Genomic DNA, 27603 nt, shown 5'->3' with positions numbered 1-27603 from the left:
CCCTTTCCGTGCACCCCCCTCTCCTACGACCCCTCCCCGCACGGCCCCTCCCCGCGCACTCCCTCCCCATGCAATCACCTCCTAGCACCCCCTCCCCAGGCGCCCCCTCTCCTGCGACCCCTCCCCGCGCGTCCCCCCAGCTCTCGCTTTCCGGGCACCCCCTCTCCTGCGACCCCTCCCCGCACAGCCCCTCCCCGCGCGCCCCCCTCCGAGCGCCCCCTCCCTGTGCGCCCCCGCGGTCCCTCCTCCGCGAGCCCGCGGTCCCTCCTCCTCTCGCCGCCTCTGTGAGCCCGCGGGGCCGCCTCGGTGCCCGTTTACTGCGCGCGGCAGCCACTCTGGAGCCGGCGCACATCTGGATGGAGTCAGGCCCAGCGCCCGGGCCGGCGCCCAGCCAGTCCCCACCCGCTGGATTTCCTGATGTAAACAGAGCAAGAACACAGCAACTCTGCTGAATGTGTCACGCGGCGCTCTTTATCTGCTTGGGGTCAAGACGGCGACTTAGAAAAACAGAAGCGTTGCTTTGAATTTAAACAGCTAAGAGCCAGAGCCGAGCCTGGTCTGCAGGGGGGAGGGCGAAGGCCTCCAGACCCACCTCCCGCTTTTTGCCTACTTGTTCCACTTTATGGTAATTTGGGGGCTAATTTCATTATCTACAGCCGAATTGGAAACAAGCTGCTGTTTCTGCTAATGGTGCTGAAGGCGTGTGTGAGTTTCTGTGCAGTGGGTAGAACCTTCCAGCCGCCCCCAGCCGCCCCCAGCCGCCCCCAGCCGCCCCCAGCCGCCCCCAGCCGCCCCCAGCCGCCCCCGCCGCTCTCAAAGCGCGTTATGACGCTGATTCTCGCAGCCGGAAGCCTCCTGCCCCGTTTCTGAGAGGGCCGCATCGCTCTCTGTCACGGAGCGCCGACCAGGAACACCTTTCCTTCCTGGGTTCCCAGAAGGGCCCAGGCCGGGGCTGGAGGGTAGACTTCCGACCCCGCTCGGCGGGTTGGACGTGCTTCCTCGGCCGGTTCTGGCCCCGTCGTCTGCGCCCGGGGACCTGGCTGGCCCCCGTCTTTCCCTGGAGCTGGTGGTTCGTGCTCTCCTCTGGCAGGGGATGAGGACTTAAGGATTTGGGGTTCTGAATATTCATTAGCTAGAAACCAGCCAGCTATAAACCATGACAAAGTCATTTTGAAAAGATGGTAAAGAAGGAAAATAGAAAATGATGGCGGAGCTTGTGTTGTCTTCACCAACAATTAACACGACGTGTAGGCGGTTTCCACCTCAGTCCCAAGCTGTTTCAGCCGCCTGGTCTGGAGATCTGGCCGGGGGCGTTGTCCTGGCCAGGGTTCCCTGGCCCAGAAGCCGGGACTTGTTTTTTTTTTTTTTTTTGCAAAAGTCCTTAAGTGAGAAGGAGCTGCCCTTGTCTGAGGGCAGGCTTGGCGGTGGGGATGGGTTAGGCTGACTGGGGCCGGTAGTGTTTCCGCAGAGCAGCTTCCTGGGGAGTTTTGTCTAAACTTTTGAGGTCAATGGGCCCAGGCGGTGGCTGGACGTCAGGGCGCTGGAATGTTGAGGAGCCTCGGATGCATCACAGTGCTTTGAATAGGCTACCAGGGCACTGTTTCCTCCCACAGACTGTATCTTGATGAATTTGCCAGAAATTGGGCCAAGACTCACAGAGAGGACCGAGGTCCAATTTGGCGAGTTGGCTGTTAGTGGCTCTGGTTGGTGGTTTGGTTAAGAAGATGGAGCCAAAACCCAGAGTGAAAATGAGGTTCCTTTAGAGCCGCCAAAGGCAGACGTAAGGTTCGTCTGATTCGCCCCACCCTGTGCTCTCCCTACCTGTTGAAACATTGATGGCAGGATTCTGTAGTGGCTTCCTGTGATGGAGGGGTCCTGCCTTTCAGAGGTCTGGCCGCAAGTGCGAGACCTCTCAGTTTATTCATAAAACAATTGCTTCTCCCTTTTCACACCATTAGATTTTTACTGAAGTTTCAGGGGACAAGCAGGAGGTTCCAAAGAGACGAGACCAGTATGGCCCCTTGCTTGCTTACTTATTCCAGCCTCAGTTTGCTCATCTCTAACGGATAACGAAATCTCCTTCTGCAGGTTAGCGGATGTTACACTCGGTGATGCGTGTGAGGTCACTGCCCATTAACCAGGGTTACTACACAGGGGTTTGTAATAAAGGCTTTTATGCTGCAGTTGGGTTTAGTGGTTCTGAATTTTTGTTAGTTCCTATCTATTATAGACACAAAGACTTTCTGACCTCATGTCCTCATGTTACACACTCACCTTGCATTTTCCAGGAGCTCCTTGATTTAATGACGGAACAAAGCATTTGAAATTAGGAGCTCACCACATTTTCCTGCTATGCTCAGGGGCCAGCTGGAACCTATGTGTGTGTGTATGCTCAACACTGGCCTTATCACAGCAGTTTTACTTTAACTGAAACTTTTATTAAGGACGCTGCAGATTCACATGTGGTTGAGAGGGCTGTGTACTCTTTACCCAGTTTCCCCCAGTGGTAACATTTTGCAAAGCCACAAAAGAATGCTCAGCCAGGACATTGATACTGACACAGCTCATTCACCTCAATCCAGTGACTTGCACTCAGTGTGTATTTGTTCCACACATAGCTGTATCCATGTGTGGGTCGTGTGGACACCACTGCAGTCCAGACACTAACTAAAACAGTTCCACCAACACAGGGTCCCTCTGTGGCCTTTTGTGGCCACATGTTCCCCTCCTCCTGTTCCAGTTCTTGGCAACCACCAATCTGTCCTCTGTTTCTAAAATTCTACCCTATGCATGATCCTTTGGGGACTGTTTATCTTGCTTAGCATAATTCTTTGGAGATTCATCCAAATTGTTACACATATTAGTAGTTTGTTCCTTTTTATTGCTGAAAAATATTCCATGGTATGGCTGTTCTGCAGTTTTTATCCATTCACCTGCTGAATGACATCTGGGCTGATTCTAGTTTTAAGCTATTACAAATAAAACTGCCATATTATTTGTGTACAGGTTTCTGTGTGAATGTTAGTTTTCATTTCTCTGGTATAAATGTCCAAAAGGACCATTGATCTACCAAATTGATTTACCACATTTGTATGGTAGTTTAATGCTTAGTTTCAAAGAAACTGCTGAATTGTCCTCAAGACTGGCTGTGCCATTTTACCTTCCAGCCAGTAATGTATGAATGACCCAGTTTCTCTACATCCTGGCCAATGCATTAGTGTTCTGGTAAGTGTATAGTGGTCTCATTGAGGCTTAAATGTTTATTTCCCTAATGCTTAATGATGTTGACTATTTTTCTCTCATGCTTGTTTGCCATGTATGTATGTTCTTCAGTGAAATATCACTAGGCTTTGTGCTCATTTTCCGATTGCATTGTTTTTTTTTTTTTTTTTACTGTTAAGTTTTGAAAGTTCTTTCCATATTCTAGATACTGTTCCTTTGTCACATGCTGGATTTGCCAACATCTCTTCTCCATCTGTAGCTCATCTTTTCATTCTCTTCACATGGACTTTCACAGAGCAAAAGGTTTTAATTTTGATGAGGCCCAATGTATCGAATTTTCCTTGTATGGCAGTGCTTTTGGTGTCAAGTCTAAGAATTCGTTGTTTAACCTTAGAGCCTGAGGATTTCTCCTGCGTCCTTTTTACAAAAGGTTTGTAGTTGTACATTTTACACTCAAGTCTATGATCTAGTTTGAATTAACTTATATATAAGACGTGTAGGGTGAGTCCCCTCCCTTCCTGTCCAGTTTCATCAGAACCACTTCTTGAGAAGGCTAGCTTTCCTTCTCAGAGTCACTTCTGCACCTTTGTCAAACCTCAGCTGAGAATATTTATCTGGCTCTGTTTCTGGGCTCTTCTGTGCCTTAGATCCATGTATCTGTCCCACTGTCTCCCACTACGACTCTTTGTGATTACTGTAGCTGTGTTATATGACTTGACTTGAGATTAACTGTTTCCTCCTACATTACTCTTCTTTTTCAAGTGATTTTACCTTTGCCTGTGTCTTTCCATAACACTTTTAGAATTAACTTGTCTATCTACAAAAAGTGTTGCTAAATTTGGATAGGAATTGGATTAAACCTATAGATTCATTTGGGACTTGACATTTTTATGATGTTGAATTTTCCAGTCCATGAGTGTGGTATGCCTCAATGTTTGTCTTCTTTCATTAGCACTTTGTTTCATTAGCATACACTTTGTAATTTTTAGCGTACACTTTCTGTACATGTTTTGTTACGTGTATATCCAAGTATTGTGTTTTCTTTGCAGTGATTACAAATGGTTATTTGTTTTAAATTTAGTAGTTTAATGTTCATTGTTAGTATGTAGAGATGTTATTGATTTTTGTGAGCTCATCTTGTATCTTGTGACCTTGCTATACTTACTTTTTACTTCTAGGATTTTCTTTTGTAGATTCTTTTGGACTTTTACAACAGACAATCATGTCATGTACAAATATAGTTTAACTTCTTCCTAATATCTTTTATTTTTCTTGCCGCTGCAGTGGCAGAACTTGTAGTGCCATATTGAATGACAGAGGTAGAGCCTTGCCTTGTTCTTGATTTTAGGGGGAAAGCACACATTCTTTCACCATGAAGAATGATCGTAGCTGTAGATGCTAGATGTTCTTTGTCAAGTTGAGATCATTTCCCTCTCTTGGTGATTTCCCTTTATTTATTTATTTTTTTATCATAAATGCACTAGTGTAGTGTGTTAGTTGCTCTGTTGTGTCTAGCTCTTTGTGATGCCACGGACTGTAGCCTACCAAACTCCTCTGTCCATGGGATTCTCCAGGCAAAGATACTGGATTGGGTTGCCATTCCCTTCTCCAAGGAATCTTCCTAAGCCAGGGATTGAAAGTGGGTCTCCTGCACTGCAGGCAGATTCTTTACCATCTGAGCCAGGGAAAGCTCTAAATGACTGTAATGTTTTATCAAATACTTTCTCTGAGTCAAATAATAGGATTGTTTTCTTTTGCTTGTTGATATGGTAGAATATATTGATTGATTTTCAAATACTGACTAGCCTTGCATATTTGGAATAATCCCAGTTGGTCACTTTGTATTGTTCTTTCTATACACTATTGGATTTAATTTGCTGATATTTTATGAGGATTTTGTGTCTAGGTTCGTTAGTTATATTGATCTATAGTCTTATTTTATTTCACTGTCTTTGTATAGTTTTGGTTTCAGGATAATACTGACATCAGAAAATGAGTTGGAAAGCATTTCTTCCTTTTTCATTATCTGGAAGAGATTATATAAGATTAGTTTTAAACTTTTCTCTTGTAATTTTCTTTGTTCTGAAGTCTACATTATTGGCTATTAATAAAGTTATTACTGCTTTTAAAAAATGTTTATATATTTATTTCCATATTTTTTGCTTTCAACCTGCTTGTGTCATTACATAAGAAGAGAGGTTGTTTTGGTAAAAGCAGTGTACATTTGGAGCATGTTTATTTTTCCAGTCTGTTAATCAGTATCTTTTGATTAGTGTATTTGGACAATTTGCATTTAAGGTGGTTTCCAGGTATGTTAGTGCTTAAAAGGACTGTTTTATTATTTGTTTTCTCCAGCTCTTGATCCTGTATTTCTTTGCATTTTTCCTGGTACACTATTTTAGGATTCCCAAAGTGATTTATTATTATTTTAGTGTGTCTCTGTGTACAGGTTTTGTAGTGGCTGCTCTGGGTACCTAGATATAGATATGTGACTTGTAACACTTCAGTGGTATCAATATTTTACTATTTTCAGAAGTGAAAACTTCACATCCATTTAGTTGCTTTTTCCTTCCTTGCTTTTAAATAATTTTTTCTTATGAATTAGAATGTGTTATGATTTCTATTTTATCATTGAATATAATTGATAAAACTTGAGAAAAGCATAGTCTATTGTATGTGCCCATTTCTAATCTTTCTGTTGGTCCTTCTTCCTCCCAGTTCATTCTTCTATCATTCCCTGTCTGCTTGAAGGAACTTGTTTAGTAGCTCTTTAAGGGTAGGCCTGTTGTTCAGTTGCTAAGTCATGTCTGACTCTTTTCGACCCCATGGACTGCTGTTAACTGATTCATGAATGTTTCCCTTTCTGCGAAGTTTGTTTGAACTTGGTACCATGCTTGCTTGTTTAGCATCCAGGCATTTTTCATAGTGGCAAAAACATGCTTCTGGGTGGGTTCCTTTACTTTCATATTACAGTTCTGTTTTAATTTAATGACCCGACACCGTGGGGCTATGCTGGTTGTGTTACCTGTACTTCCCAACAATATCGATGTTTGGAGAAGATTAACTGGAAATTTGCTGTGAGTTTCAATCTATTGTTTCAAAAGAAATTCATGTTTACAACAAATTGCTTTTAAAAAGTCACTGATGAAACTCCTCTTTGCCATTCAGGGAAAGAACTGAAGAAAAATTAGTACATTGTGTTAAGAATTACCCTTTGCGGTGTCTACTGAACAGCTTTTAGGATAGAATTCATTTTGCCTTCCCAGTTTTTACTTTAGTACTAATTTTCAGTTATACAAGAGTCTTGAAGTAGATGATGCTTTTGGTTAAGCAATTCTTGGGTCAGTGACCTGTTAAGTAATTTGTCTCTGAATCTTCAGTTACTTTAGTAACATTTCTGCCTATTCTGAGAAGGCTATTTAAACCAGTTAGTTCTTCTCTGAACTATCAGACTTAAAATTGCTGTAAATGAATGTTGCTTTTTACTCATATGAGTTGAACCTGCCTTAAAACCCTCAGCTGGCATCCACAATGTGATGTCCTGCTCGCGTGCATAAGACTCCAGACACTGTCTCTATAAACGTGTTTTATTTTTAAAAAGCTGGAGACTTTTTTACTTATGGAGTTGTTTCCATGTTATTATTGAAAGAAAATTCAAAGTAAGGCATTTCCTGAAAAACTAATGCTGGAACTGTATTACTGAGCTAGACAATTTCCCAAATAACTCAAAATATTTTACATTATTTCTTTACCTGCCTTTTTTTCCCACTAGAAAAATCAAGGCCATTGATCCTATAGAGAGACACCTCAGACAGCTCATGGGTTTGGTTCCGGGCATCGCAATGAAGCAGTGAACAACACAAACCACGCCTTTCGGTTTCCCAGTGAACATAAAAGTTGTTTATTCTATATTGTAGTCTATTAAGTGTGCAACCCTAGTACGTCTGAAAGAACAATGTGTGTAGCTTAATTTAAACATACCTTCTTGCTAAAAAATGCTCACTATCAGCTGACAATACAGAGTGGCTATAAATCTTCAATTTGTAAAAAACATAGCATCTTCCTTCGAGGCACAAAAAAAGTGCACTTGTGCTTCTTTCATCCAGGTGGGACACACCCATGACCTGGACATTCCATCCCAATGGTGCTGACACACCGCCGTGAATTTCAAAGGGACACAGGAGAACCAAGAAAAGTGATTTAGAGCTGGCCGTCTAATGATACTGGACGGGGGCTGTTGTGAGAGGCTTAGTAGGCCAGACAAGAGGCCTAAGGTCAGATTAGAGATGGAAGATGTGTGTTAACTTGGACTTGAGGCCCCAGACAATGAGGAAGAAGTCCCATGGGTCAATTTCTGAGTGTATCTCTGTAAAAAGATATTTTTCATGAAAAGGTGAAAGCGAGATTCTCATAGTGATGTAAACATGAACCCGTGTTGAAGATTTTGTCTTACTCTTTAACCACTGAGGGAACCAGGAAGGTGTTAAAAATGGTCCAAAAGGAAAGGTGAAAAGCACAAGTTTATTTGGAATAAGTTTGTGTAGGCAAAACTGATTTTTCTACAGGAACAGTGAACTCTACTGAAATCCCACAGGACAACTGCAGTTTGCATACCCATCCTTCTCCGCAGTTTATGAAGAGATGTAAAATAGCTGGCTGACAGCAAGCCAGATGAGAAGTCAGGCCATTTGGAGGGGTGTGCTGTGGACTGGCAGCGTTGTCATCAAAGGACATTTTTTCCTCTCCTGTCTGGGTTCATTCTGCTGCTCTACACTCATCACCGCCGCCCCCCCCCAACCAAATAAAAGTGAATTGAACCAGAGAAGGGAGCACAAGACAAAAATCTTGCCCTTGCAATCCTTCAGCTCCCTGGGAACAAACCAAACAAGTGAATATACATATTACATTGGAATGTGAGTTACAGTGGAGTGGGCATTCCTTTCTCATTTATGCCATTTTATCGCTCTGCCAGCGAGACTCTTTCAAGCCCAGTGAGTTACTGAATGAATTCTGCCTGGTGCAGGAAGATAGAATCCGCCAATCAGAAAGTAACAAAGAAGTAGCTAAAAGAAAGTGAGTGACTGAACTTAAAAGAAAGTAACAGAAGTAGATAAAATAGTCACAATGTCACATCCTGCAGAAGAAGAGTATGGACTGCAGCATCTTTTCACTCACCTTCTGATTGCAGTCTTCCTGCCTCCTCTCAGAACCGTGTCCTGCTGGCCCCTGTGGACGGTGGCGGAGGTGGATGCCCGCAGTGGAGGAAGGGACTTCATACCCTAGCTTTGCTGCCAACAAGCCATGAGTTTGGGCAACCGGTGGCTCGCTAAAGACAGGTCAGACAGGTCATCTCTGAAAGGGGGCGTGTTCTGCCCCTCTGGTGAGGATTCAGAATGTCTTTCCTAAGTACCAGTGAGAACTAAACAAGGCCACAGATGTAAAGCTCAGACATGAGATACCCAGTAGATGATGTCAGGGCCTCCCGGTCACTGTTGTTACTGGTGACTCAGCGGCTTCCCACAGGGCCTGCGGCCGGGAGGAGAGAGGACGCTCATCCTGCCCCTCCTGCGGGTGCCCCACTGCGCCTGAGCAGGGGACGGGGAGGGACCCTTGGGGGTCTGTTTGAGGAAGATGTGGCCCACCTGTTGGTGACTGAAGCCTTGTAAATACTCCTGCAGCTCGAGAGATGGGGGAACGTGTGACTCCTGGAGCCTCCCTTTTCATCACGACGAGATGACACGTAGGTTTCATTTCACTCTTCTGGAGACTGAGCCGAGCATTCGGGGCCTGCAGGCTGGTGGAAAGGTGAGTGGGGCAACCATGGCTTCCTGTGTCCGCAGGACTCAGGGTAGAGTCTCGTGGCCAAGCACGGGGAAGCCCTGGGCCACCGAGAACAAGCTGCCCGCTCATCCCTGGCCTGGCTTGGAGAGCTCGCGGGGAGGCAGAAGGGCAGCTGGTCCTCGGGGTGTCCCTGGGGAGCTGGCAACACTCCTGTTTCCATGTGTCCCCCCAAGGCTTGGGGTCAAACCCGAGGAGGAAGTGCTTTTCCCCTTTGGGCTGCAGCCCAGCCTGTGGTCAGAGATGCTGCTCCTGGTGTGAAGGACACGCAGCCGTGGTTTCTGGACCTGGTGGCCTTGGGCTGAGGGCTGATGGGAGAGGGGGGGTGCCTGGGCTGGTGGGGCGGGCAGAGCCCCGTGTCTATCCGGGCGTAGGGCTGTCCCAGCAAGGCAACCCTAGATTTAAACTCGGGGACCAAGGTCCAGCTGTGGCCACCTGCTTGGGTGTCCTTTCTAGTGAACCCTGCCCTGCATGCTCAGCCGTTCTCTCTGTGGTTTCCTCGTGTGTGGAGAGGATTGACACTGGGAAAGATTGAAGGCAAAAGGAGAAGCTGGTGGCGGAGCGTGAGATGCTTAGATAGCATCACTAACTCAATAAACATGAATTTGAGCAAACTTCAAGAGACAGTGGAGGAGAGAGGAGCCTAGCATGCTACAGTCCACAGGGTCACAAAGGGTTAGACAAAACTTAGTGACTGAGCACCAATAACGACAGCTGAGACAGTGAACCGAGCCGGGTGAGCACGTGAGTCCTTGGTGTGGACCGAGCCCCTCACTGCCTGAGCTCCACCTCAGAGCTCCACCACTTCAGCCTCAGCCACCAAAACAAGGAATTAGGGGGGAAATTTGTGAAATTATCTGGCACTGAGAAAGTGCTCAGTGAGAGAGAATTAATTTTTTTGACTTTGCCAATGCCCAGTGTTGATATGAGTTTTTCTAGAAATTCAATTCTGAATTCCTAATAAGTAGTATGTTTATGATCTTTATCGTATTGTTGTTCAGTCACCCAGTCGTGTCCAACTCTTTGCAACCCCATGGACTGCACCATGCCAGGCTTCCCTGTCCCCCACCATCTCCCGGAGTTTGCCCAAGTTCGTGTCCATTACATCGGTGATGCCATCCAGCCGTCTCACCTATCATATTATTTGTAAATTACTAACAATCAGTTCTTCCTTGAGAACCCCTGCCCGTGCGCTGCCCAGACACAGAGCTGGAGCTGGCACGACTTGGTGCTCCTCCTGATTGCAGAGCGTGGTTTTATTTTTCCAGGAATGTCTTGCTCAAGCAAATGGCCTGACTCTTCCTCCTGGGAACTTCTGTGGAAGTGTCCACACTCACACCCAAGAGTCAAGCATCGCTCACTGAAAAGTCTGGTTCTCTGGGCTGTGCAGTCAGGGTCTTCACCAGCCCTGCTTCCCCAACCTCAGCTCCGGCCTGTCAGCCAGTCAAGTCTGCGGTGTTTGGAGCAGGTTGGATGTACTCTCCACATGCTGGATGGTTCAGAGAAGTTGCAAGATCTAGAATTTGAAAAACGTCTGCATTTTGCATTTTGCATCTTAAACTATTGCAGTTCTGGATTAGATTTATGTATTTGAAAATATTTCAGCTTCTTGAGCTCCTTCTAAAGTAAGTGCAGTGTTTTTTTTCAAAGTTCAACATACACCTATTCTGTTTTCTAAGAAGTAAGCTCTGGCCGTTGACTGGCCCCTGACGGAGAATCCCTCATGGTCTGTAGTCCTTACAGCCCCTGACGGGGTGTTGTCTGCAGTCTCACCTGGAGACCCTGCCCTCCAGACAAAGGCCTCCCTGGACAGGACGGCCAGCTCTCCCATCTCCTCTGCCTCCTCCACAGATGCGTCCTGGGCCTGGGTCTCCAGGGGCCGCGGGCTGCCAGCCCTGGGCAGTCAGAAGCTCTGTGGGCCGGTCGGAGTCTCCTCTCCTGGCCTCCAGCAGCCCTGTTGCTGGCGGCCTGTCTTCCTGGTGGCGGTGAGAGGCTAGGAGGGAGGGCAGCCTCTCCTGTTTGCAAGCGTTCTCAGGCTTCGCGAGGGTTTCTCAGGAAGCACCATGGCTGCAGCCCTTTCTTGGGCTGCTGGCCTTGGGCAGGGTATACGGGTGTCCCGTCTGCGCCAGCTTGGAGTCAGGAAGTTTCCCTCAGGAGGTCCTCAGCGAGGTTGCCCACTCCTTCTCCTCGTGGCTTCTCTCAGGGAAACGTTGCGTTTTGGTGCCAGAGAACCTCTGCTGGTTCCTCTGGGTTCCCTGCAGAGGGGGGACTGGGATCCTGGGTGCCCGCCTGAGGTGACCTGGTTTCGGGGAACGCATTCAGCTCCCACTCAGGTGGCCTTTCTTACAACCGTGAAGGCACCCGCGTGCCCTTCCTGCCTCGGTCTGTCTCTCTGACTCTGTCTTTCTCTCTGCTCTGTCTGCTTCTGACTGTCTCTCTGTCTCTCTCTCAGTCTCTGTCTTTCTGTCTATCTCTGTCTCCCCATTCATCTCTGTGTTGGTGCTTCCGGAGCCTTGTGCCCTGGAGGCAGTTATCGGGAACTCTGCTCAAGGATGTCTGAGTCTTAGGAAAGCAGGCCCTTCTCAACCGTCCAGAGCCTCATCTGGGTCACATAACTTTTTGTTGGGTCTTGGCCAGAGATCACTTTTATTGGGAAGAAGTTATTGCTGCTAAGTACTGCTTTCCTAATCCTTCTGGATATTTAAGAATCTTCATCAGAAACAAGTGGGCACCGGTAACTTTTGGTCTTTTCTAAATAAAATAACTTTGTCCAGGTGTAGCAAGAATTTATTTCAATATCAGGGCAAGCTTTCATTGTGTTATTTATAATTCACTTATTTGCAGGTGATGGCTGGCAGGGGCGTGTCGCTAAGTCAGGTATGGAAAACGTCCCCATGTTTCAGGACAGAGGTGATTTCCACACTCTGGGTGGCAGAGTCAGGAGTTTGGAGATGGGGTGCCCCCAGTGGTCCTCACTGGGCTCCAGGGGGTGCAATTTGGGGCCGTGTGAATAAACCAGGTGTGACCTTACATCGCAGAGGGTGCGTCCACCCAGCGAAAACAAATCTCTGTTTTGGGAACATCCTAAGTTATAGAAACTCTGTGACATTGAAAGAGAATAAAAATTCTTTAAAAATCTTAAAGGGAAATATATTTCTTCCAAAGAACGTCTTGCATGATATCATCTAAACAATTGATTCAGGTTGTTCTCTGTGATGGAATTAACTTTATTTTTTAAAATTAGTGGTGTTCTCTGGATCCCCTTCTGCCAGTTCATGGTATCATTGCTTTGATTTCTGTACAACTTCTAAGAATCTTCATTTCAGATCCAGGAATTCTGGTTTCCTTGTTACAGAACAAAACAGCATTTGATAGACTTTTAAAGAATCTACTACTCATGGGATTCTCCAGGAAAGCATACTGGAGTGGGCTGCCATTTCCTACTCCAGGGGATCTTCCCCACCCAGGGATTGAACCCATGCCTCTTGTACCTCCTGTGTTGGCAGGTGTGCTCTTTACCACTTTACCTCTTGAGCTCCCTTGTCCTCACAAGCACATTCTTACTATCTTGAGTTATGTAGCTGGGTTGGAGGACACAGAGCCCCCAGGCCTGCTGTGCCCAGGGGTCACCCCTTCGAGGTAGGGTCAGAGAGGCCTGTCTGCTTTCTTCCCACCCCCGGGAGATTAGATTTGGTGTCTGGCCAAATCCTTGGCTAGAAATCTTGAACAACAGGACCTTTGCACTAACCGCCAAGTGTGTGGTCATCCCAGCAAATTTAAATGGACTTAACGTGACTCTCACACCCCAGATGCCCTGCTGAGAGCAGAGTTTGGTTCATCAGCACACGCATGGGGTCAGAGGGGCTCTCTCAGCAGAGTTGGTTCATCAGCACACGCGTGGGATCAGACGAAGCAAGACTGAGCAGCCTTGGCAGTGAAAGTGAAAGTTGCTCAGTCATGTCCGACTCTTTGTGACCCCATGGACTATACAGTCCATGGAATTCTCCAGGCCAGAATACTGGAGTGAGTAGCCTTTCCCTTCTTCAGAGGATCTTCCCAACCCACAAATCGAACCCAGGTCTGCAGCATTACAGGCAGATTCTTTACCAACTGAGCCCCGAAAGCGCAGAGTTGGAAGTCTGACAATGCTGGTGGTGGGATCTGCTGTGGTCTCTTCCCATCGAGAGGCACACCCGCCTCCGCCCTGGGGGACCACAGGCTGAACTTCCTGGGCTGTGCCCTGCACAGGGGAAGAAAGCCCAAGAGAGGCCAACCTGGCTGCCCAAGGCGCTGTCCTCCATTGGTGGCCAGTGGCTCTCTCGGCGGAGCTGGCACCCGGAAACCCGAGGACAGCCAGGCGGGTGTGGCCGGGACTTCTGTCTGGGAGGACACAGCAGTGGGCCTGACTGCACCATTCGAGCTCTGGACAGAGCAGAGAGAGGAGTGCGTGGCGGGCAGGCGCTCAGGACCAAACGTGGAGGAAGGATGTGCTTGTCAGCCCTCCTTGCAGTACAAACTGCATCCGTGCGTTTGAGCTGGGGGCTGACAAACGGCCCATTGTGCCAGGATCGGGTTAAGTCACCCAGGCAGCTGACTCGGCTTCAGGACTTGGAAATGGCATTTCTCACCTCCTCCACACTGGTCTTTTCAGTTGCTTGCCAAGTTGAAGGGGAAAAAAAAAAATCCCTTAATTCTGGTTAGAAGTGTTTCAAACGTTACATAAAGAGGCACTTGGCTGGTTAACTGGCTCAGTTCTGCCTGGGTTTCGTCTCAGGAAGCATTTAAGCTCACTCCCCAGGACTGCACCCCTAGTAAACACCCTGCTTTAAGGGCCCTCCGCACACGTAGGCTCATTGTTCAGCCTAAGAACCACCAGTTTATAAAAATCACAAACACATTGTGTTTGCTGGAATATCCTGGTCTACATTTGAAAAGGTGTAATAAATTCCAGTTTGAAAACTCAGGTTCTCTAAGATGCTTCTATTCCTGTAGGTTCTGCACTTTGGCCTCAAGAGAGGCTCAGTCACGTGGGCACGTGGAGAGCCAGCTTGCCCGTGTGGTGTGGCACTCTGCATCTGATACGTTAGGGGTTTTCATTCATCAATGAAATTAGGAAATGCTGTGACACTTTCTAATGTTCTCACTAGCTCACTTTTTTTTTTTGCTGCATATTTATAATCGTGTAGACAGGACAAGTTCCAGTCTCCACTAACCACCTAGAGAGGATGTTGAGATTTTAAGCTGTAGAAGTTGTTCTTGGTTTAGCCAGGGTCTTGCTGTCAGAGGAAGTGCTGTGTGCTCTATTCTGATGGGCTCAGGGGGTGCCATGGCCATGGGTCTCTGTGATTTGTGGTGGGAACACAGCTCCAAACCTAGTCTCAGAGCACAGGTGAAGACGTTCTCCCCATCATGGGGGTGGTCCCTGAGGACAAGGTGCTGGGGTGAACCTGGCCATGTTGGGGCTCCTCTGCAGCCACTGGCGCTTCGAGTTTGGAGTAGAACCTGCTCCCTGGTGGGTGGGTGGTGCAATGCAGGATTGTTAGTTGTGACAAATCCAGTACCTTCTGATATTCCTCTCCCTCTCCTCCCCTCCCTCTCCCCTCCCCTCCTTCTCCCCCTCCCTCCCCTTCCCCTCCTCTTCCCCTCACTCTCCCATTCAGGAGTTTATTCTCTCTAATTCATTTTCTTGCCCCTTCATTTCAGGCATGATTTGTTTCCTTAGGAATTCCTTCTATAGTACTTGGAGATTTGTGGATAAAACACCAGTCAGAGACACCCTGTGGAACTGGAGTGAAGGTAATTAAAGACACACGAGTGTATACTCTTTCCTTTGGAGACACAGTCCTGCGGGCCCTGCTCTAGATCTGTGTGCTCGGCTGTGACGCGGAATGTTAGCGGTGGTGCTGCAGGGCCTTCAGGGTGTCGGGCCTGGGTGGGTGGATGGACCCCCGTACCGGTGTCCTGTCAGTTCAGATGAACTGCTCAGTCCTGGTCCCAGGTCCCGGCTCTTCAAAGCCCAGGGTCGGGTTACGTTTTGTAAGAAGAAAGTCAGATTCAAAGACTGGCAGAAGATAACCTAGCCTTAACTCAGAGACACTCACAGACGTGCTTTTGGTATTTATGTGCTGTATTTTCACAACACTTTTTGTAGGTCGAGCCTTAAACCTGGGAGGGTTCCTGCCTGAGCCAGCCTGGATTCCATCTGGTCACAGGCTTAGTCTCCCACCCTCAGGGGCTCTGGGTCCATGGCCGGGACCCTTGACTTGGAGCCCAGCCCTTGTGGGAGCCGCTGCAGGGTCTGTGAGCTAGGGCCTCTGGGCAGAAGTGTCTGACGTGCTGCCTTCACTGAGCCCCGGCCCAGCCACTTCACTGTGGACAGGACACTGTGCTGTGGTCCCAGGGTCCCCAGGGTACACTTTGTCCAGTTCGAAGGTCCAGACTCCAGCCTACCCTGTCCCTTTGGATCCCTGAGCGTGCAGCGGGCCTGGACCCTGTTGTCTCTCCTCTTCTGAGAAGCCCAGGCATTTCCTAGAACACTTGCTGAGAGGAGCTGCCCCACTTGGGCGGCCATGAGCTGGGGACAGAGCTGGGGAGGCCTGGGTGAGGGAGGGGCCGGCCACCCCGCCGAACCCCTCCTCCTGCAGGCCCAGCCGGGCTCTGATGTCCACAGGGACGCTGCCCCCCTCCCCAACCCCCACCCTCATTAGGGAAATGACTGTTTTCCTTGCATTCCAGGCTCCCAGTTCATTTGAGCGTTTGGGGATCTGTGGGGACAGTGGCAGATGGGGCTGAGGGCTGGGGCGGGGTGGGGGGAGGAGAGTTGAGGGAGTAAGTAAGTGTCAAGGAATTCATTGTCTGCGCTCCACCTGTTGCTGCTCTGGTCCCAATCAACCTGCTCGCCAGGCTGGAGCCAGCGGACATCTGGAAACACTGCTCTGTTTATAAACTTGGCATGGAGCAGCGCTCGCGGCCTGACCTCCCACACGAATCTGGAAACAATTAGAGAAGATGATAGGCAGGCCCAAGAACGCTCCAGGGAGGAGGAGCCTGCAGGGGAGGGGTGCCCGGGGGAGCCCGCGGGGGTGCGGGAACCGTCCTGGGGTGTGAGGAGCTGGGGTCTGGGAGGGAGGCCCGTGTGGGGGAAGGGGGCCTGGGGAGGGGGTAGGGAACCAGGGTGGGTGAGGGGGCCAGAGATCTGGTGGGGGAGTGGGGTACAGAGAGAAACGAGGGTTGGGGGGACCTTGGGAGGCCTGGACTCCAGGGATGTCTGGATGGGACCCTGGGTACGGTGTTTGCAGCACCCTCCCCACTGCCCTGACCCCCCGGCCCCCAGCTTGCCCTCACTGTGAGCTCGGAACCAGCCCATTGTGGACACAGAGAATCCAGGCCTTTCTGGTCCCTGTAAGAAAAACATCACACAGTCTCAGCTCATTTTTTTTAGTTTCGGAAACACATTCTTGAAAAGCACTTTTTAACCACAGGAAGTTTAAGCAATGTGCCATTTTCCCGCAGAAAAACTAAGAGATACTTGAAGTGCAAGGGGCAGTTCTCTAAATAGGGCAACCCTGGCGGCCCGGTGCTGGGCCCCGTGGGGTTGGACCCTGTGGCGCTGGGCCCTGGCAGACAGATGAGTGCCCCGCTCTGAGCTCCGGAGCCAATCTAGGCCAGAGTCTGCAGCCGCAGGAGGTGAATGAGTCTCGTCCTCTTCACTCAAGAAACACTTTTTTCTCTTTCTCCGCAGAATTGAAATGCGATTCCCAACCTGGAGTGGATGCTCTTTTCACGCTCAGCTGGGTCTCTAACTCCTGAAATATTAATCTGTAAGAGCTGCTGGCAAACCAATCATTGGCACAATTAACAAGCTCCTGGTTGGCCACACAGACTTGAGGAGGGGAGGTCCTGGGGTTGGGGATCAGCTGAGCCATTGGGAGGGTGGCCTCACCCCGGCCTTGGTCCCACTCTGCCTGGTTTCCAGGATCAGCCCGAGTGCATTTGCTAAGATTTCTGAAAGTTGCTCCATCCATGATCACATGTCATGTGTCAGCTCACATCCGGGCACTCTTCTCTTTGAGCGCAGAACTTCAAGGCCCAGCCTGGTCCCACCATCCACCCCCTGCACTTTTCTTCTTTGCATACACGTGTCCTTTCATACTTCCTGCTTATGCACTGGTTTCCATTTAGGACATAGGACGAGTACCATCCAGGGATGTGAAAAATCCTGCCTGAGGCCCCAAACAAAGTGGGTTCTGCTCTCTGGGCAGATCCAGAGCCCCCGGAGATGAAAACCTTGTAAGCCAACTGTAGACTCTGTGCTTTGCTGCAAGAGGATTCATTTGAGCTATAATAAAAAGTAGTGTGTTTATTTAACCCCTGTAAACTGATCTCCTTGGTCTTCGTGAACTGGCTGGGCAGCTAAGGACCCACATTCCTTCCACAGTTAATAAAACTTCATATTTTTCTCTGTATTCATAAATTTAATTGCACTCAGACCCACTTAATCTACATTAGTTTTTGAAACTTAACCTAGATTAAAAAAACACAAGCACTCCCATCCCTCCCCCCCGACACTCCCTGCAACATGCAGCATAATCATCATCTTTAAGTTAGATGACATAAATTGGAAATGTTACTGGTTTTGTCCTTTGGAAATCGTCTTCCATCTTTACAATTTTCTGACCTGGGGACTGTAGTGATGTAAAGTGACTTGGTTACAATTCTTCCTAAGATAACACACTTACACTTTAAGTGCTTCTATTTGTTCAACTTGATTAAAACCCCCCAGCCAAAAGCAACAATAAAATCACCACCAAGCCAGATCTAACTGACTTCACCCAGGACGCCCTGTAAGTCCTTTGCGATGCCCGCATGTGCTGGGGGAGAAACTTCTTCCAGAGACCCAAGGAGGTGGGCCACCCTCAGCCACCACAGGGCTTCCTTCTGCTCCCTCCACCCCCTCATGGTGGGTTTTGAACACCAGTGACATTTCTATAAATCATTTTTCTTTTTCTTGAGAGAAATAAATGTGGCTTCTCAGCTTGAGAGCTGGTCATCCAACCTGGAAGCCTGGCCAGCGGCTGTCACTGCCGTCACCACACCGCAGCCTCCCTTGTGCAGAATCTTCTCCAAACCCAGTGATTCGAAGGCGCCTTAAAACTGCTTGTCACGAGGAACACCAAGCGCCCTCCTCCTCAAGAACCACAGCAAGGGCAGCTGCTCCTGGGCACCTGCGTGGGTGCGGGGTGAGCAGGACACTGCCTGATCATGTCCAGTGACTCCGCTGGCGTCTGTCGAGTGGCCAGAGCTCCTCGCTTTGCTGCTTGACCTCCGATGGCCTTGGGAGGTGCTGACCCTTGCCTGTCTTGTTTCCTGGACCCTGCACGCTGTAGTTCAGCCACATGTCGATGGGACACCATTGCTCTCAAGAAGATAGGGTCCAGAGGCCTCTATGTGCCTCCTGACTGCCCTCTCCAGCCACCGTGGCCCCCGGTCACTGTGCATTTCCACAAATGCTTGCCTCACTCTGAGGGTTTACGTTTGCTGCTCCATCTGCTTGAAATGAGTGGCATTGGTGGTTCAGTGGTAGAAATCTTGCCTCCTACTTGGGAGACCTGGGTTCAATTCCCAGCTGATGCTTTGTGCTCACATTTCTTGCACCTTCCCAGGTGATACTAGTGGTAAACTATCCATCTACCAATGCAAGAGATGCAAGGGTCAGGAAGATCCCCTGGAGGAGGAAATCGCAACCCACTCCATTATTCTTGCCTGGAAGATCCTATGGACAGAGGAACCTGGTGGGCTACAGTCCATGATCACAGAGTTGGACGTGACTGAGCATGCACATGCACACAGGCATGTGTGCATTAATATTTGCCTCTGCCTGAAACACTCTTCCCACCACTTCAGGTCAGGTCCCTCACCCACTTCAAGAAGCCTGGTTACTGAGGTTTGCCCCATCAGGAGACTTCCCACTGTCACTGCCTCAGTCTTTCACCAGCTGACTCCAAGCTTCAGCTGCATCAGTCGTGTGCTCACCTTGTGTCCATCTGTACATGTGGGCGCTGGCCCTGCAGTTATGTGAGCCATTCCAGGACTGGGTGCCCAGGGAACAGGAGTGTGTGAGGTCCAGAGTCAGACTCGTGTTCAACACCATAATTACTGGGAAGGCAACTGGAAAAGGAATCTTACTCGGTCCTCCCTGGAGGTTCTTTGACAGTTCAGTTCAGTTCAATCACTCTGTTGTGTCCGACTCTTTGCGACCCCAGGGACTGCAGCATGCCAGGCTTCCCTGTCCATCACCAACTCCTGTAGCTTTTTCAAACTCACGGCAATCAAGTTGGTGATGCAGTCCAAACATCTCATCCTCTGTCATCCCCTTCTCCTCTCGCCTTCAGTCTTTCCCAGAATCAGGGTCTTTTCTAAGGAGTCAGTTTTTTGTATCAGATGGCCCAAGTATTGGAGCTTCAGCTTCAGTATCAGTCCCTCCAGTGAACATTCAGGACTGATCTCTTATAGGATTGACTGGTTTGATCTCCTTGCAGTCCAAGGGACTCTCAAGAGTCTTCTCCAACACCACAGTTCAAAAGCATCAATTATCCACACTCAGCTTTCTTTATGGTCCAACTCTCACATCCATACATGACTACTGGAAAAACCATAGCTTTGACTAGACGGACCTTTGTTGGCAAAGTAATGTCTCTGCTTTTTAATATGCTGTCTAGGTTGGTCATAGCTTTTCTTCCAAGGAGCACGTGTCTTTTAACTTCATGGCTGCAGTCACCATCTGCAGTGATTTTGAAGCCTAAGAAAATAAAGTTTGTTACTGTTTCCATTGTTTCCCCATCTATTTGCCATGATGGGACCAGAGGCCATGATCTTCATTTTTTGAATGTTGAATTTTAAGCCAGCTTTTTCACTCTCCTCTTTCACTTTCATCAAGAGGCTCTCTGATGGTTACCAGGCTCTTTATGGTTATAGGCACGAAATAGCCTTCTTTCCAATGGTGTTTCCTTCTATTATCATTAGTGATGAAAATTGGATTTATTTCACATATTACAGTGCAGGATTTGATGTTGTTTTTATGTGAACGTAACTGCTCTGTAAAACCTCAAGCATTTTTCTCTCTGAGAATTGGCAGATGAGAGGTTATATAAACTTGTGGCCAGTGGAGAGGTTCCCAAAACATCACAGTGGAAGCAGAGGAAACAGAGGGCAGGAATGCCGGTGTCTGGGTCCCTCCTGCAGATGGAGGGGAGTGCTGGTGTCTGGTCTTTATTATGGGGCTCCTCTCCACCACAGGCTCGCTCAGGGGAGTCAGGCATTCTGCTGGAGGTCACACAGCCTCTCTGGGGGCCGACTCTGAGTCTGCGAGCAGGAGTGGGTTTCTTTGCCGGGAGGCCCCCATCCCCATCCCTTACGCTCCTGGGCACGGAGACAGACCCCTGCTGTCTCAGCCTGATCAGCCTGGTGGTGACCACAAGCCTGGTGATGACCACATGCTCAGAGGGTTGCACGCTGTAGGGTGCTCACCCAGGCACCTGCTTTCCTGTTCGAGCCTGTCCTGCGTGGACACTGCTGGCCTTATCTCTGATTCTGCGGTGAACATCTGGGGATTCCCAGGTTGGAGGGGGTCATGTCCTCACTGGTGACGATGAGAGCAGGGGAGGCTGACCTAGGGCGTCCTGCGTCTCCATCTCATCATCATAGAATCCCCAGGGGCACCATCAGGCATGAAGTGCCGGGGCTCTAGGAATCCCTTGAGTGGCTCTGTCCGCCTGTCTGCCGGCTTCCTTCCAGTGCCTGGCCCACATGGGCTGTGACCCCTGAGCCAGCACTGACTTCAAGGAGGGTTCTGTGCGCAGAGTCCAGCCTCTTAGCCCCCCGGCCCCTGTGGGTATTTCAGCCTCCTCTGGGGACCACTTCTCACAGTGGGCAGAGGGGGCGGTGGTGGTGGTGGGAAGATGCAGGGTGGGAGACAGAAGTGACCACATGCGGAGTAAACACCCTCATGACTGCAGACTTGAGGGCTGGTGTCTAGTCATTGGTTTTTACACCTGAATTCCTCCCATGTGTCTCTGTGTTAACATGACTGTGTGGGTCACAGACAGCACAGGGCTTGGGAAGCCGAGCGTCAGCAGGAAGGGCCACCCCCGAAAGACACCCACCTCCCAAGGGAGGGTCGTGACCCTGCTCCATCCTTCCACTCCACTCGGGCGACACCCCCATGCATCCTGTTCAGAGGCAGCTCAGATCCGGCCGTTTTCCTCCTGTTTTTCATCACAGAGCATAAGGGAAGGCCAGGAGGTGCCCGTCTACCCATGGGGTCTAGAGGAGGCCTGACTGCTGTCTTCAGAGAGGGGAGGAGGCCTGGCCAGCTCTTGGGCTGCCCGTGGCCCTGTCAGTCAGTGGCCTGGGCCCCACCTCGCTGGCCACCCATCTGTGTGTATGGTCCCAGCGAGAGCACGGGGCAGAGTCACAGGAAGGGAGCCTGAGACATGGACCCCCCTCTCCGGAGAGCCTGTCCCTTCTACCACCTGGATCAGTGTGATCACCATGGTGCAAGCCCATCATCATTGCGGCCAGGACCCCAGACAGTCTGAGTCCTGTGCTGGACACAGAGCTGACCACACGCTCTCACACAAGTGTGTCAGGCAGGGCCCAAGGCCGCTCACCCTTCTTCTGTGCTTGAGTCTGGGCTTTAGGTCTGGAGCAGGCTTCTCGGACTGTCTGTGGCCTTGGTTCTGCAGAGAGGCACATGGACCCCCACCCCCAGTGGTTACAGGCGACAGAACCTGGGAGGCACAGCAGGAATGGGGGCTGCAGGGAGGGGATCGTCCAGGACGGCTGGCCTGGGGTGGTGACCCTGGAGGGGGAGGGAGAAGGCCCCGTCTCTTCACACCGCAGTCATAGAGGTGTCCTCTCAGGCCTGGGGGGCCACACCCAGGATGAGTGAGGGTCTGGCCTCAGAGCACTGCCTCAGAGTGATCGGCACCAGTGGAGCAGGGCCAGCCTGGGTCTTTGACCTGCACTTGGAGGCTCTTACTGATAAAAGCCAGTAGGCGATTCTCTCCAAAAAGGAGAGGTCAGCCAGCTCCGTAGGAAGCTCTATAGGAAGCTGTGGACCTGAGTTCTGGGTCACAAATTTTTCCCCGAAGAGTATGGTTTTAAAAAGTTTTTTTATTGTAGTATAGTTGATTTACAATGTTGTATTAGTTTCTGCTGTACAGCAAAGGGATTCAGTTAGACATATGTATATGTCCATTCTTTTTAAGATTCTTTTCCCTTATAGGTCATTATTGAGTGGAATTACATGTGCTATACAGTAGGTCCTTGTTAGTTATCTATTTTGTACAGAGTAGTGTGTATATGCTTTTAAACTTTTTATGTGAGATGAAGAATCAGTGCAGTTGTGAGATACTATGCAGAGACACCCATGACTGTTCACCCCGTCTCCCTAGGTAACGCCCCATGAACCTGCAGACCAATACCTCCACGTCACAACCTAAAGCTGAGTTTGTGCAGCTGCAGACTTGCCCATGGTGAGAGTCTGTTTATCTGTTTATTTATCCCCATCACCAGGGTCCCTGTGCTTTATTTTGGGGTCACCCCCACCCCTACCCCTGGTGAGCACAGTCTTTTTTCCGTCTTCGTGTGTCGTCCAATGTGTGTGGGAGGTGTCCTAACTGACTGTCATTCCTTGAGGCCTGTCCTCCTTGTCCGGTCTCTGTATCCTTTCAGTCTGAGCATCTTCCATAGTCTGGAAGGAGCACTTTTCCTGTAACTGTGCTGAAGGACACCTGAGTTGACTCCTGTTTTTGGCTATTACAAATAATGCTTCCAAAAGCATTCACATACACAGTGTTGTGTGAACATAATTTTTCTAGAATAAAAATAGAAATCCTTTCAAATTCCTGAGTAAATGGTCCGAGGGGTCCCCAGGCCACTGTGGGGAGGAGTGTGGAAGTGAGGGTTTACCTGGAGAGCCGCCTACACAGGGAACAGTCCTCCGGGGGCCTGTGGCTCTGGGATGCTCTTCCTGCTCTATCCCGGTTGGTAGCCACCAGTCAGTCAAAGAAGAGTTTATTTCTGATGGCCCTGAGCAGACATTGTCTTCTGAACACCCTCAGTGTAACAGAATCAAATTATCACCTAAGAAGATCATTCATGTTTCCTGTGGCTCAATATTTTCAAATGCATCCGTTTCAAAATTTTAACTGGTTACTTTGAAAAGGTTGGGGATGTAGACTTGGATTCTGCTATACTTGTAACAGAAAGGTAGTGTTATTTTATGATTATTTCATAGTCATACCTGATACAAAACATCCTTCTCTTTTCTGATGATGCCATGCAAACAAGATGGTCCTCTTTGCTTCTCAGACCACCAGGAGAGTGTTAGCACCATTCTCATTTCACAGGTGAGGTGGAGTCAGTTTTTGAAGATCCCAGAACTGGGGCAGGTGAAGGTGAGTGGACCCAAGCGGCTTGAGGAGAGTCCAGGACAGCTTCCGGAGCCGTTGGTCGTCTGAGGGGTCTGTGTGATGCCAACTGGGACTTGCCTGTTGGATCCGACAGTGGGGTTCACTGTGTAGATGCTGCCAGGTGGTTTGTGTTTATCCGGTGTTAGCATCAGCCCCGTCCCGATTTAGGACCAGGGTCATCTCTCAGCAGCTGTCCTGAAAGCACAGCCGATTAAATAGATACTGATACACAGAGCTGTTTGTCTGAGGAAAGGATATGCAAGTCAAAACACTTTTCCTGCAGCTCTCGGTTGGTCAGCGCGGACACATTGTGTTTCAGGACACGATTCAGGCTTGCTTCCTCTAGCTACCCACCCCCGTGCTGACCGCACACTTTCCTTCTCATTTACAGGAGGTGCTTCCTGTGCGGCCCCCCGCCCCACCATGGCCCGCAGCATCTCCGCGGCCACCTGGCTGTCCACCGCGTCCTCCTCCTCTGGGGAGTCCCCGCTCCCTGCAGTGACCGCTCTGCTCGGAAATGGTTTCAGCCACAATTCTCTCTTCCTTCTCACTCTGCTGCAGTGGGAGGAGGAGAGGGGTTCTGAAAGTGGGAGTGTGGTTTTTGGCTGCCTGACCTGCATGGCCATGGGTAGCTACACACCAGTGCTTGTGAGGGACCTTCCTGCTCCCAGGCCTGGGGACACACTGCCAGGACCGCCCTCTCTTCGTCTTGTGGTCTGAGGGGTTTGGAGGCTGCAGAGCACACCCACGCTGCCTCTTCATGCTGCTCCCCTGTGTCCCTGCCTCCAGCCCTTCACGCTGGACTCTCAGCCCTGATTTCTGCTCAGGGTGAGTAAATGGTCTGTCAGTGTTTGTCTGTAGAAATCAGCCAATTTGCACCCCGAGATGTGGCCTCAGGAGAATAAACATTCTTTATTTCCAAATCGTAAGAGAGTGGGTCCCTCCTGTGTGGAGGAAGGCTTGTGGACTGGGGAATTTAGGACCCTGTCCTGGAGGACAGGTGGCCGCTGACCCCCCAGGCTGCTGTTCATGAGGTTTCTGGGAGGCTTGTTTATCCCGACTGTCCTGTATGTTGTCAGCACAGGGCTGGACATGGCTCTAATGCTGAGAACATGAAGAAGGAAGCTCTTGGCCAGATCAGTTTCTCAAACTCCTCTTTCCATGACCGAAAGTAGCTCTGCTTTAACAAGCATTCTTTGCTTGCAGCTCTGCTTCTCATCTGGCCCAGCCTCTTGTGAAGTCATAGCTCTGTGATATGGCAGCCGTTACCAAGATGGAAATGATTAGGACGTCACGGGAGCTGGCATAGGATGGCCCATGTTCTGGACAGGACCAGGACCCCGGGTCCCGGCCACAGCTCTGCTGTCTGCCCGGTCCCGCTTGGTCCGAGTGGCTGGGGAAAGCCGCTCTGCCTTCCCCGAGTCGATCCTCGCAGTCTGCTGGTCGTGTCCTCAGGAGCTTGGATGCCTGCGCCTGGACCAGCTGTTGTCTGTTGTCCCTGGGGATGCTAGGCTCCCCCGGGTAACGGGATGAGGCAAGCCTTTCTGGGACACCTTTCAAGTTGGGAAACTGGAGCACAGGCTCTGAGAGAAGGCAGCTGCAGGAAGTCTGGCAGAGGCACCCATCCCCTCTGCTGAGAACAGGAATGAGCCTGGCTGTGGGCTTGGATGAGCTGGAGGACATCCAGAAGGACTGAGAAGGGTGTTTCTATATTGAAGATTAACCTCTGGGTGGGGGTGGGGAGGGCTCAGAGGGAGAGGACAGTGGTCACCAAACTTCTCTGTAATCAAACTTTTTAGGAGACAGTTTAGCTGAATCAGTCTAATCTTTGGGATAATGCTCTTTAGAAGAAAACAGAAGATGAAGTTTTCACAGTGACGGAACGAGCAACATGAGACTTCGCTGCTCTTGCTGCCCCAGCCCAATCTGTCCTCACAGTTGTCACCGTTCCCCTGGGAGACTGAAACCACACCAGTCTCCTCTTCTGGCTCGGGGACTTCTTGTCTGTAGCCCCACCCGTGGGGGTGAGAAGCTGGAGTCCACCTGCTGCTTGTACTCAGCTGGTGGGGCTGGTGTCTGGCCAACTGGTAGACCTGGTAGGTCTGCTGCCCTGTCACACCCCCTAGCTTCAGGGACTTTCACAGGAACATCCAGTTATCACCTTCCCCTTTCAGCAGAGGAGAGGGGTCCGGACCAGTGTGGACAAGTGTTTGCTTCCCAGGTGTGGACAGACAAGAATGCATAACCTAAATGTGTGATTTGTGTTTCATTTGGGGACTGTACAGAGGACTGAAGTCCAGAGGTGGCCTCTCAGTAGCTCAAGGGACTGTCCTGAAAAGGTCAGAGAGGAACCGGGACATATAGGAGCTCCTGGCTGAGAAAAAAATCCATGTAACAGCAAGAGATGTCTGTTGATCACTGAAAACAGATACCACCAGTTAGCGACTTAGTGCTTGTCTAGGTATGAGAAGATGCCAGAGTCTGATGGGCTGACCTGGTTCTCAGGGCTCCATCCGCCCACCCTGATCTCCCCCATTCAGGTGTGGGGTTGGCTCCCTAGAGCCTGGAGTCAGCATCTCAGCCTCAGTTCACTCTGCCGCCTGTTCACCCTGCTTCCCCAGCCTGGCTCACCTGCCCCCACGTGGAGGGTCCTGTCCGGACCTGGTCCATGTCACTCAGAAGCCCCAGTTTGTCGTGGGCCTGTCCCCAGGGCCCCACCCTCATGGCCACCTCCCCTCCTGGCGTGTCCACCAGGATACCTGATGGGAATTTCAGAGGCAGCATGGCTACGATCTCAGTGCTGGTGCCTCCTCCTCCCCTGCAGAAATCCCATTTCAGGAAATGAGACCACTGCCCACTCTGTCCACTGAGTGAGACAATGGGGCCCCTTGAGCACTTCCGTCCACCCCCTGCCGGCATGCCCAGCTGCTCTTCCTGCCCGTTTCCTCTCCCTGTGGCCCCCATGGGGGTCCTCACCTCCCTTCCCACTGCTGTCCTTGGGTTCACCCCACATGGCCTACGCCAGCTCCGCTGCCCACCCCCCCGCCATGTCTCCCTACTTTCATCCAGTCAGCCACAGCCTCATGTCCACACCCTGCAGAGAGCCCCTCCAAAAGCCTCCCTGAATCACAGACCCGCAGCTGGCCCACATTTCCTGACAACTCTCAGCATCCTGGTCCCCTCTGTCTGGGCTTTCCAAGCTGTGGGCAGCCCCGATCTCCCTCCCGAGCACAAGACCGCTTCCTTTTCCCAAATATCAGCTGTCTCCTCCTTGGCCCCAGTGCCCCGCTCTGCCCAGGACACACCTGCATGGCTCTGCACGGCTCTGCACGGCCTGGAAGCTGCCTCCTGGGGGCACCACTTGGACCCTCGGGGTGCCTGTCCACGCTCTGCCCAGCAGGTCAGGCAGGTTCTCGCTCATCCCCTCTGTTACTCTCTATTCCCTTTAAGAGCATCTTCAGACGCGAGCAGACAGGTGGTGTCCATGACAAACCCAGCCCCAGACAGCACCTGGCCTTTCTAGAAGGAACGGTGAACACCTGCTGGAGGCCCATACCCACCTACTCACCAAATGGCCAGAAGGAGGGGCGGACGCAGCGGGCATCTCCCCAGGGACGGCCGGCCGGAGCCCGAGACTTCTGAGGAACCGGCTCCGGGCTCCCAGGACCAGACCCCACTTCTCAGGGAAGGCCCACAGCTATGGGTGGTGGTTCCTTCCCACGGTGCATGAGCTGCAGGGTCCAAACTGCCAACAGTGGGTCTAGGTGGGGAGCAGGTGGTGTCTGCCTGCTCCGTCCCCTAACCAGAGGGTGGGGTCCAGGGAGCCCAGGAGAATCCCCCTGGCCCCTCTTTGTGAGCTGGGATTTGCCCCTGGAGCTTGTTCCCCAAGGCAGCCAAGTGCTGACAGTGTGGCCCCGAGTTTGAAACTGGTGGCTCTGCTTCTAGCCCTTCCACCCTCAGAGCAGGGAGAGGGCTGTGTGGTGACACAGGGACGCACCCTTGTCTGTGTGTGACACATGGGCGTCTTATATGCGACCAGCTGCACGGCACTGAGCACAGCAGGAGCTCT

At 50.4% G+C, this 27603-nt stretch overlaps 3 long non-coding RNA genes across 3 annotated transcripts; all 3 read left to right on the top strand.

The window, feature by feature from the left end:
• Positions 1-343: 343 nt before the first annotated feature.
• On the top strand, positions 344-17437 carry LOC145509362 (uncharacterized). Its single transcript, XR_014056065.1, has 7 exons — positions 344-625; positions 8901-9027; positions 10329-10685; positions 11905-11937; positions 14764-14856; positions 16802-16880; positions 17242-17437. It is a non-coding gene; the product is annotated as an uncharacterized LOC145509362 (long non-coding RNA).
• On the top strand, positions 801-8029 carry LOC145509363 (uncharacterized). Its single transcript, XR_014056066.1, has 4 exons — positions 801-1785; positions 1959-2088; positions 3168-3225; positions 6995-8029. It is a non-coding gene; the product is annotated as an uncharacterized LOC145509363 (long non-coding RNA).
• A 5077-nt stretch (positions 17438-22514) lies between the features above and the next one.
• LOC145509361 (uncharacterized) lies at positions 22515-25785 on the top strand. The gene is made up of 3 exons (XR_014056064.1): positions 22515-22595; positions 23926-24362; positions 24741-25785. It is a non-coding gene; the product is annotated as an uncharacterized LOC145509361 (long non-coding RNA).
• The last annotated feature ends 1818 nt before the right edge of the window (positions 25786-27603 follow it).

The sequence above is a fragment of the Giraffa tippelskirchi genome, chromosome 6, assembly GCF_054371585.1.
Source record: "Giraffa tippelskirchi isolate mGirTip1 chromosome 6, T2T-mGirTip1v1.2.pri, whole genome shotgun sequence".
In the NCBI taxonomy this organism is placed as follows: Eukaryota; Metazoa; Chordata; class Mammalia; order Artiodactyla; family Giraffidae; genus Giraffa; species Giraffa tippelskirchi.
This window is presented reverse-complemented; position numbering and strand designations above follow the sequence as displayed.